Consider the following 11,982-nt stretch of genomic DNA (forward strand, 5'->3'; position numbering starts at 1 on the left):
CCTGTGTAACTGCGGTGAGAATTGGGCTCTTGCTACTTAAAACAGAAGGGAAGAAGCTAGCAAATACATAGTATATTACTGTAACACATCTATTTGCATGTCCATAAGCATAAAGTTCGTTCTCCATTTCAAGACTGATAATTTGCTATTCTGGAAGCGTTTTATAAATTACTCTAATTTTTTTAACTTTTGATACAGATGATTTTTGAAAGTAATACATAATTTGTACTGCACTGTAATCAAATTAGAAAGCTAACTGTTTCTTCGTGTTTGAGTAACACTAGCGCTACTAATATTAAAATTGTCTGATATTCTATGCTACAAAAAGTCCACATGCATTTGTCCCAAATAATGAGTTGTAAAATCACAAAAAAGGCTCTTTAAGGTTTAAGAAATGGAAGGGAGGTTGCTGTTTCATTAATGTGATTATTAAGGTTATATTATTATCTTGCCAAAACCAAATTAACATGAGCACGACAATTTGAGCTCTAAAACCCATTTGCTTCTGCTATGCAGAAATAGGAACGTATTGTTTAAATATCTTTGATAACTAAAGTGTTTAATATTTAATTTTGTTGTTACTTCACTGTTTTACAGCTCTTGGGGATTGTTCTAATAAAGATTTAGATACAAAACGGACTACGTGCGTTTCTGCCGAGCGCCGCACAGCGCCGGCCGCCGGCCCGCGGTCTGTCCCGCACGCAGCCTCGGCGGGGCGGCTCCCCCCGGCCCCCTCCGGCCCCGGCCCCCTCCGGCCCAGCCCCCGGCTCCCCCGCGCCGCCCCGGGCCGGCGGTGCCCGTCCGGGAGCGGCCGCGCTGGGCAGGGCTGGGGGCGGCGGCGGGGCGCTGCGCAGTGGCGGCTCCGCTCCGTGCTCCGTAGGGTCCCCGGGGCGGGGGGGGGGGGGGGGGAACAACACCGAAACGAAATCCCGCGGCACGGGGGGACCCCGTGCTACCGCTCCTCAAGGAAGGGCGATGCTTATTTCTAAAGGCTTGAGGATTGTTTGTGACACTGTTTATTTAAATGTTGTGAACCACCTAATAATAAAACACAGGGGGCGGGGGGTGTTGGCTGAACCGTTTTGAGATCGTCTCATGCCAGACAAGGTGTATTTTAAATCCACCAAATTCATACCTTGTAATTCAGTAGAAATCTCTCATTGGTTTTACGAGACTCGCTAAAAGCCATATTTTTCTCCTGATTTTTTTGTGAGGTCAACAAAGCTTTTATTGCACACCACAGGTTGACTTAGCTCTCTTGGCTTTCGCAGGAAATGCTGCTGTAGGCATTGAAATCACGGATGGAACTGCAGCAGGCCAGAGTCCCAGTCTGGCCAGCGGCACAGTGCAACAAGTGGGGGAAATGGGGTGGTATCTCTGTCTGCAGTAGATTTTTCTGTCTGATGGGGAGGGAGAACCCAGACCTAACTAAAAAACATGCGAAAGCTTTTCAGAGATGAGGATGGATTTCAGCAGAGGCAGCTGGAGCAGTTATTTGGAGGCAGGGCAAAGGGAGAATTTGGGCTCAAGGTTAATACGCAAGGTATGCATTATAGTTTGTCCATATGTGGGGAGCCTTGTTTGAGGATGCTTCTGGCATTCAGCAATCACTGCAATGAAACCTGGAGATAAAGTTTTTGAATTAGCACAAAAAGCTATGATGGTGACAGGTGTGGCAAGCTGGGCTTTGCTGTCATCTTGGGCAGAGTGGCATCTGCAGCGGGAGGACACATTAGCTGGAAATGCTTCAGTGGAGAAACTGCGGCTGCACCTTTGGGACTCAGTGACTGAATAGCAAATAGATGCATTCAAGCTCACAGGGTACACAGAAACTTTAATTTCAGAATTGCAGCATATATCATTTAAGAGAAAATCAGCAGTGCATTAGGCTTACACTGTAGGATACTATTTCTTAGGGTTAAATGCTGTTAGTTTTGGTGGGGAGGTTGGTGGGTTTGTGTTGTCCAGTCAGCTGCGTGGTCAGGCAGTCAGTGGCCATGAGCAGTGGTACTCTGCTGTGCAGGAGTCATGAGGTGTCTGTGCCTCAGGGGAGGGATGACAGCTGCTGGAAAAGTACAGTTGTGAAAGGGCAAATACAGACAGATTGAGATGTGAGCAATTTCCGTCCAAAATAAATAGTGAACGTTGAACTGTAAAAGTGATCTTCAGAGGGATACTGGTGTTCCCAGTTTAGCAGCTAGGCTGACTGAGGCCATGCCACACAGGAAGAGATACAAGCCTGGTAGAGAACAGTTGCTTGGAAAAGCTAAAAGGCACTGCTGTTCTATAGTAAATCTTTATGAAAGCATACTTTTTTCTTTTTTTTTTTTTCAAACGTGATCAGACACAAATTTGACAAGCAAAGACTACATGCTTTTTGTTCTGTAAAACATCACTGTAAAGCTCAGTTCTGACTGTAGCAATAAACAACAACAATAATCTTGAAGCACTCTGTATGTTAAAGCACAATATCATTGTTTGAACTCACTCAGGGGCTCATGTATAGCCCTGCAGAATCTATCATAGTGTACCCAGACGTCGGAAGATACATTTGTAATATAAAAGTTATTGTAAGGGGATTTTGGAGCATAGAGGACCTTTACTATGTATCTCATATGTATGTAGTTATTTTAATTAAATCTGGATATTTTTTTAAACTACATCAGTATCTTCTGTTAACGCACATGGTCTGTTGGAACTGACTGCAGCTATTAGTTATATCGTCCTCCTTCAGAAAATGTCAGGCTTACTAACAAAATTGCTTTCTTGCCTCCTTTTAAATGTGTTTTCAGACTGATATGTTTTATATCTCACATGGTTTTCTTGCCATTCATATTACATTTAAATCTAATGCTGGCTGCGTGCCATAGAAACTTTAATCCACATCCAGATGAATTTCAAAACCCAGCCTGAGTTTCCTCTCATGTACCAGCAGTCTGCTCTCCAGTTTTTTTCTAGGAATTCCAACTTCTTTTGCAAGGTTTGTTGTTTCTAGGTACCCAAGGGGAACATTGTACCATACAAGTCTCCCCCGCAGGCCTGGGGTGCGGACCAGTGACCCATGTCACCACTTGACAGGATGCGGCGTGGCTACTCCTTTTGAGCAGATAGGAGTGTTGCAGGAAGCACCTTGCTCAGGGAGCTCTCCTCGCTGGCATCAGTGCAAGGGGAGAAGAGGCTGCCTTTCTTTCCACGCTGGCATCGTTGGTCATGATTGTGCTGCAGTTAGCTGGGACGGACTAGTGGTGCAGTCAGCAGTGGTGTGGTCTGACTGAAATTTCCACTGAAGAAGGAAATGATAACACAACTAACCTGTTATAACAAAACAGACCCTGGCCATAAACAGGACAAAAATGTTTCTGCTTTTGTCTTGGACGGTATTTGATGTGTACCACCTGTGATGTCTTTGCAGTTTGACTTTGCAGATGAATGTTGCTGTTGGTGCATTTTCTTCTAAGAACTGACATGCTACTTTGCAAATCCAGACATCTGCAGATGTCTTGGAGAGGGAAAGGAAGGGATTGTTTTATACAGAGCTTCATAATGTAGTTTCTGGTTGCCATCATTTTCAACACATCTGACCAACTCAATTTCCTGTCTTGAATCAACTTTCATTTCATCAGGTCCCAAGTTCTCATTTCTGTTGGTTTGGCTGGGCTCTGCGGGTAATCTATTTTAATTTTGGAGTCTGAAAGAGCCAGAGTTTGGAAAAGAATCGAAGTAATCTCAGGAGAAGGTTGCGTGCTTAATTTGCTCCAAATGATAATGTCAAAAGTGAGGTTGGGTTGTTTTTTGTTGGGTTTTTTTTTTTTGGGGGGGGGGAGGGTGTTTGGTTTTGTTTGGTTGTGGGTTTGTTTTTTTTTTTAGTTTCTGCACTTACAGTTTGTTACAGAAGTACCAAGTACTTAGATAGCATCATCATATTGGTTTGATTAAGCTTACAAGTGGGTTATTTTGTGACAACACTAACAACGGTCCAAAAGATTTTAACAAATCATGGTATAATACTCAGCTGTAGTGGCTCTGGGTCACTGCTGCTTAAAAAAGTAGATGTTATCTTTGTGAGTTTAATATTATTGGCTCTTGGTGTCCAGTGGTGGCAACTCTTTCAGAGCTGATCTCATGACAACAAACTTGTAACTGCATGTTTGAACATACCCTGGGGAGTATGTCTTAGCATTTCAGTCCACTACCAAGGTGCCTGTACAAACTCCTGCAGAGAACTAAAGATCAAAACGTATATTGAATTGTCACATTTCTATGAATTTAACTATGCATAACTTATACACATGCATTTTTTTGGTTTTAAAAACCATATTTTGGGTAAATGCCTGTATCCATGTTACAGGAATGCTAGTATTTCTGCTGATTATTTCTGAAAACAGTAAAAAAGGTGGCTGTTAGTTGTTCCTGCATTCAGCAAACTACAGTTTACGTCTTATTTATATGATGTTTTTATGGTTAGCTTTCCTAGATGAATTGCTAACTCACATTAAAAAAAAAAAATCAAATGTTTCCTTGTATGTTTTTTTTTTTTTAATGGAGTAGCTGTCTTTCAAAAGCAGTGACTTAATTTTAAAATAAGAAAAATGTTTAACTTTTTTATATACTGGTATACTGTTACTTGTTCTAGGTTTCCCATCTTTCAGTAATAAACTTTGTTTGTAGGAGCTTTGGAGCAGGAGAAAGCTTTCTCCCATGAGGTCAACTTGGGAAATAATATTGGTGCAGTTTGTGATGGCAGCTGTTATATCATTCTTGGTGGAGGGAGAAGGGGGAGGGATTGGTTCCTGTTGAGATGTGGGAGGGCTTTAAAAAAAAAAACAACAAAACCCACAACAAAAACCGCCCTACAAGTCAGCAATGTCCAAAACAGAGCTGATACATAGTCATGTGCGTGCCTGACAGGGAAAAGCTCTTTATGAGAGGGGTGGGGAAGAAGTCCAGGGAGAGTTGTGTAAAGAGAGGAATGTGCAATTTTCAGGCAGAAAAAGAAGTTGTGAGGTCTTTTCCCAGAACTACTTTGATTTGCCGTATGCTTATTTGTGTGATGAAAAAAAGAAATTAGGGGGAGCAGAAGAGAAAAGATGAGTGCTGGAAGGGAGACAAATAATGGATGGACACTCAAATAATTGACTGGTTCCTCCACCTGTGCTGCTAATCCTGGTAATGATTAAATACTGTAAAGCTCATGTCTTACATCATTGCACTTCAAACAACCAACTGTTTCAACCAAAAGAGTAAATACTTACTTCCTTACTCTTAACTTAGGGGCTTCACATCTATAGGTAACATATGAAGTGAATAATGCATGATTAATCGCTCCCACATAAGAACATTATATCTTGACATAAAAACAGTCACCCCAGGAGTCTAGCTGTGCTGGAGCATGACATAAAGAAGCAAAATCTTTGTCCTTGTTCTATTGTATGCTTCAAAAGCATGTTCCCAGAAGCTGCTTTTTTGCGCACACAGAAGTCACCAAGATTATATAATGTAAAATGAGAGAGAAACTGAACGGGATCAGGAAAAGGTGCATCTTTGTAGCTCAGTGTATAAGTTAGATTTTGTGGGATTGGGGGGGTAGGGGGGTGTCTTTTTCTTGCAGTAGTATTGTTTCCTCAATGGTTTTGTTCTGGTTTGAGCCACTTTATCAAAATTTACTCTCAAAAGATTCTCTGTACAGCTTTGATTTTTCACTGCTTGCTTTGCTGAGTTCAAGCCTTTCAAAAGACCACAATATTTACTGACAAGCCCAGGTGAACTGATATAAGACTAGTCTGTAGTAGTGCCAGACATAGCTTAGAGACTTTTTTTTTCCCTAGCCCTGAAATAAGCTGTAATTCTTTCATGCTGGAAGTACCTTTTTCTTAATAGACTGACTGTGGGTGTCCTCATCAAATTGATTTACCCAGTTTTTAACAAGAAGAGAGGGATCAATAGTCTGTGTGAAGGTACAGTATTGCACCAGCAGCCTGGTGAGAAGAAAGATGTTAGACCTCAGAAGACTTATGTTGTGTCACCTCATTTGAGGACAGCAAGTCAGCAGCTTAGGAGGCAGCACTGATTCTAAAATCACTGTTGTATTTTTCTCAGGGGAGTATATTTGGAAAATATAGAGTACACTGCACAGACTTAAATTACTAGGAAAAAACCATAACTGCCAATTTATCCCTCAAATCCAAGGTGTTCTGAATAGACAGAGAATGGATTTTTGGTTCTAGGGCAAGTTTACACTTGAAACCTCCTGACCTGTACCACCCTTATTACTCCACAGAAGCCGTACGGCCAGGCTGGACTCCCAGGCAGTTTAACAGATATGTGATCTCCTTGATGCATCTCTAGGGATGAGCACGTGTTGTGTTTCTGGGTGACGTCCGTACACACAGAGCCATATTTGTAAAATGCTTAGAAACTATACAGACATTATCACAGCAGCTTAGAAGAAAGAATTAAGCCTTGAGCTTCTAAGCCCAAGTTCAGAAAGCAAGTTACTGCCTTTGCTGTGAATACGCTGTCTGTTATCTTAGACTTTTGTGGGTTTGCAACAAGACCCTTAAGCAGCATGAGAGAACTAAGCAAAGTTTCATGAGGTACATTCGAGACTTTTCTCAAAGCAAAGATGTTACGTATCTTCTTAATGGAAGAGGATGCAGTTGTAACAACTAAGTTTGATGTACCCTAGGAAGATTTTACATATTGAAACAGCTTCTCTGCTAAGAGGTTTGTTTTTTCATTTTTGGGGGTTTTTTTCCCTTCCCTGGCATCCATTTCATAGAAGACCAGATTTAAAGCCACACCATCCTTAAAGAGAATGAGAAAGACTAAGTGTTGATGATGAGCCAGCTAGGGATAGTGATGGATGCCAGGATAGAGAATGAATGGAGGTAAGCTTTATTTTTCTCTTGGAGACTACTCACAATGCATAATTTCTTTAAAATAGAATGCAGAAAACATTTGATCGGGAGTTGTTTTAGCATATATGGAAGAACTAAGAATGGCCCAATAAGTCTTTTCCTTTAACTTCAGTTTATCAGTCTACAATAATGCTTTTCCCCACAGGAGACAAAAATAGCTATGTTACATTTGTACTGCAGTTATTACTACCAGACTTATTGGAAAAATCTGTAAACAATTTTAAAGCAGTGGTCTTGTAACAGATGTAGACCTCCAGAGTTTGAGATTATATTGTTCTAAGACGTGATGTAATTCCAAACATACCTGTTTTTTCAAATTTAAGTGGCTGATGAAAGCACACACTGAGTACCTGCAGTATTCCCGTTTTTTATTCCCAGGAATAGAGAGGCTGTATGAACGAACGTTACCTTGCTCGGAACATGTTCTGGACTCAGCATCTCTTGATGGGTGAGCATTAATTACAACCTTACCTATAACTGAAAAGGCATCCTCTTATAACATGAAGGAAAAACTACTCTGCTTGAAACCAGGATAGCTACATAAGACAACAGACGGTCCCTCTCTAAAATTCATGTTAGAACTGCATGCCATTACTGTGTATTAAAGCCAGTTAAAAGTACACTGTAGTACAGTAGATACCCACCACAGCATCTTGTTCTCTCGTGTTCTACCCGAGAACACGTGCAAGAGAGAGTTAACAGATTGGTATGTTTTCAGTAACTATTCATTTTATTTTAAAAGGAACCAGGAGAGTTAAAATGTGCAAACATATACGTCAGTGTAAATCAATTTATTGACAACTTGGTGGAAGTTTGTGGGGTTTGTTACTAATCTTGTACTATCTTTCCCTGTCCCTAGATGTCACTGTTCTGGAGACTCATCCACACGTAACTAAACTGTGGCTTTTTAGAAATTAACTAAACCAGTTCAGGTTTTTGTCTGCTCTTCATTTAAACTAATGATAAATTTTTTTCAGCTTTTGAAAAAGCTTGGTTATCATGCTGTTAGTGACTTGTATGACAAGTGTAGCTGCTTAATTTTTAATTCTAGAATGAATAGGAGTTAAAAGTTAACTAGCAACAACAGTAATACATAGAATTAAATTGACAGAAGTTAAATTTTTGAACTTGCAAATTTTTTTCTGCTGCAGGTGCACATATTTTTCCCAAGTAGCTGTCTAGCAAGTGGATATTTGGAGTTTAAATGTACATTACTGTAATGCTGAAAGCCATGGATGAAATCAGCAGCATGGAATCAAGTAAACCCTTAGCCAACATTGGCAGAGCTACGGGCAGCAGGGTTACGGGCAGCAGGCCACCTTCTAGCCCTGCACAGGGTGACCACAGCAGTGGCCTTCTGTGAACTTGCAGCTTGGTATTCATGTCACTAGCACAGCAGAGAATGGGGATGATCTCCTCAGCTGTTACAGCAGGTTACACGTGGGTTTCATGTGTTTGTACAAAAAGCAGAAGGCGTGAACTTCTACTTTAATAATATATACTTCCATCATAAACCAGCTGTCATTCTGAATTAAGGATAGAATCAATTTTATTTGTCAGAGACTAGTGTGACTTTTTAATCAGTAGTGATTTTAAGTGCAAAGTAATTTTTTAAAAAAGACAAGGAAAAGGGAGACAAAAGCATAGATTACTGTGTCAAAATATTTCTGCAAACAGTGCGTTTTATGAAGATGTTATTGCTCGTACATCTATTTGACCACCCGTCCTTATAACATCACTAACTTTGCACGTCCTAAGAAATAGTGTATTGCAAGATGGAAACACAGGGGTTCAAGAAGGCATACCACCAATCCAGAGCTGAGCTGTAAAAAAAAAAAAAAAAATTTATTTTTTTGGGGGGGAGGCAAGTTTCTTCAGAAATGAGAACTCTCCATAACATATACTTACAAAAAATGAATAAAGGAAAGGTAGAAGTGTAGTAAGATCAACTTGCCTAAACTTTAAGCAACTCTTCAACTTCAGATGTAATCATAGAAAGGATGCAGAAGTTACGTTAGTAGTTATGGTTACTATAATGCAAATATAAAAAAACCAACATGAACTTCTAGCCAAAAGCCAACTCACAAAATCAGGCAACATTAGCAAACATCAGCAGGGGTAAAGAAAACAGCATTGTGTGCATTTTATTAATAAATCTAAGCAAGAGTACAGCTAGTGCTGATCTGTTACTCAGAGTCAAAACCATAGGCAGTGAGTACCAGAAGGCCAGACGAGATCTTCACCTGTATCGGTTTTGACCAAAAAAAAAACCCCAACTAACCATACAACAACAAAAAATTCGCTGAACAAGTCACTAGCATAGTTAGTACTGAGGCCAACAAAAGCAAGCTCTCTAGATGATTTCAAACTAAATTATTTTGGGTAGCTTGGGCCTGCCGCACTTTGTCCTAGGACAGCCGAAAGATAGCAACCTCTCCAAATCATTAACTTGTTTTTGAGAGACATCAAGAGAAAGAAGAATTGACATGGTGCCTAGAGTCCAGGAAATGGGCAGAAGACAGTCAGGGAATGCAATAATGCAGTTTCATTTCAGTCTAATTGTTCTATTCAAGAATTTTAAAATCTTAACCACACCAACAATAACAAGAATACAAACAATGAGACTGTCACATCAGCCCAACTTCCTTTTAGCAAGGGTAACAGCTATGTGGGTGGTCAAGCAGTTGCACATGTCACAGGCTGACATAAGCAAGATAGGAAAATAACCTAGGATAGAAAAGTTGGAAAATAAGTAGTTGTAAGCAGTTCGCGTGATACAGTCTCCTGTTTAAAAAATGGAATTCCCAAAGGATCAGGTTCTGGTCAGTACTTTAGTTAATTACCTGGATGACAGAATAAAGAGATTCTCAGTGATTTTTTTGACAACACAAAAGAGGCAGCACAGGGGAGCTCAGAACTGGAATTCAAAATTGTTTTGAAAACTTTGAGAAACAGTAAGAAAGAAGCGGGGTGAAATTCAGTATGGCAAAATAGAAGCTGCTTACCTAGGTTGCAATAATCTATGGAGAATGGCAAACAGGAGACAAGATAATAGCTGGTCACAAACAGAATGTGGAGGGTAGTGTTACTAGAAGAAAAGCAGTCATCATCCTGGAACACATAGCAACAAGCGACTGATGTGCCCTAATCCTCCTGCTGAGCACCAGTAAGGGGTCGGCTAAAACTGAGCTTCGTGCTTCAAGAAGATGGGCAAAGAAAACAGCACGGAAACAATTAGACATTTAGAAAACATGACTTGGTATGAAAAACTCGATGAATCAGATTTGTTTGGCATGGAAGAGAAGACTGGGGGTTTTCTTTTGTTGGATTTTTTTTTTCCTAAGAAAGTGCCAGATTTCCTGTGGAGTCTGTAAAAATTTCTACTATTGGAGACATTTAAGAACAGATCAGTGAAACATCTCCACTAGCAGTAGCTAAGGTATTGCATTGTGCCTTAGGGTGAAAAGCAGACTAGAGAATGCCTCGGTACTTTTCAAGTTCATATGAACACAAACTCGTATTTCCAGTGAGTAGCTGGAATTTCAAAACATCTAGATTCCAGTATTTCATTTAATTGCAGAGTTTGAAATATTTCTAAAAGATCTTGAAGATGCTGTAGCAATAGAGTATTTCTTTACTCTGCAAACTGAAATACTGTCAACTTCTAATAATAAACAGACATCCTTTAGAGATTCTGTGAAGTCTGTATTTTTTGTCTATATTTCTCACTCCTACAGCAGGTTGAATATAATAATTTTTATTTTGCAGTGTACTAACTTTTTCCAACACATGATACGTGACCAGCCCCAACTTGCATTGGTTAGGCAGGTCAGGGAAAGAAGGGGAAAAGGAGCAAGAGCTGATAGTCTTCTCACAGTACTTTTGAGACACAACTTTCACTGGTTTTAGTGATATTTCTTCCTTTGAGAACCTCTTGAAGCAAAATAAGTTTTGCATCATTAGTTCCAATTTGGATTTCTTAAGATACATTGCATTGAAACTATTAACAACTGCCACATGATCATCCTACCTTGTAGGCTAACCGCTTTGGGATGAGAGGGAATATATTACACATACAGTTCTCTGCAAAAGCATCCACATAGCAGAGCACTAGGCAGAGCTCTATATAGTTCTCTGTTCAAGATAGGTCACTTTTAAACAAGACGTTAAGACCAATTTATTTCATATGCTAATTTCATACAGTATGTCATTTTTAAATTGAACCTGTGCGGTCTAAAAGGTGCTGACTCAGCATACTACATGTTCCTGCTATGGCCGTATTCTCTTCCTGTAAGTAGATCCCATGAATTTCCTCAGCACAGTAATATCCAAGTTACTCTCTTAAACAGCAAGCAGCAGTAAGGATGATGACTCCAGGGTCAGATGAGCAAAGCAGCAAAGTCACAAATGCAAATCAGTGCATAACCAGGAGAAAAAGCATCCAGACTTGCAAATCAGGCTACAGCAACAGCTTTGGTCAAGAGCAGCAGATTAAAACTGTCCTCAGTTTTCCATATGCTTTGTCAGCCTCACACAGCCTAACACCAGCTGCAGACAGCTGAAGGCAGCAGTGGCACAGGTCCGACGTTCTCAAAGAGAAGACTCAAACTTCCAGCTCCTCTGCTGGAGGTTCCTATTTTCAACCCTACATTTTCCCAGCTGCACTTACAAATAGCTGCTCAGGCATTCACAGTAACAAAAGATGATTCCTCCTGCTTCCTATTTTCATAGGGAAATGGGAAAATTGCTCTCCATTTATGTTAATCCTGCGCTAACTTTGGAACAGAACAGAAGGGGGTGTTTCATAAATAAGCTTAGACTTACTTTGTTTCAGGCAACCTAAAGCTTCTTAGCCCTTCAAATTAGAGTGATTACTTACTTTTCTTTAAAGGGACTTGATGTAAGTCAAGTTGCATTTTAAAGCAAGACAACTGAATAGTATTTTAAATTGGCAAGTTACCTTAAGATCTAAATTAGCATTATTTAGTGTTTAACTGGTAAAACTTCAGCAGTAAGGGCATCCTACGTGCGTATCAGGCCCAACAAATGAACAGAAACCAGTTTG

Source organism: Balearica regulorum, chromosome 8 (genome assembly GCF_011004875.1).
Source record: "Balearica regulorum gibbericeps isolate bBalReg1 chromosome 8, bBalReg1.pri, whole genome shotgun sequence".
In the NCBI taxonomy this organism is placed as follows: Eukaryota; Metazoa; Chordata; class Aves; order Gruiformes; family Gruidae; genus Balearica; species Balearica regulorum.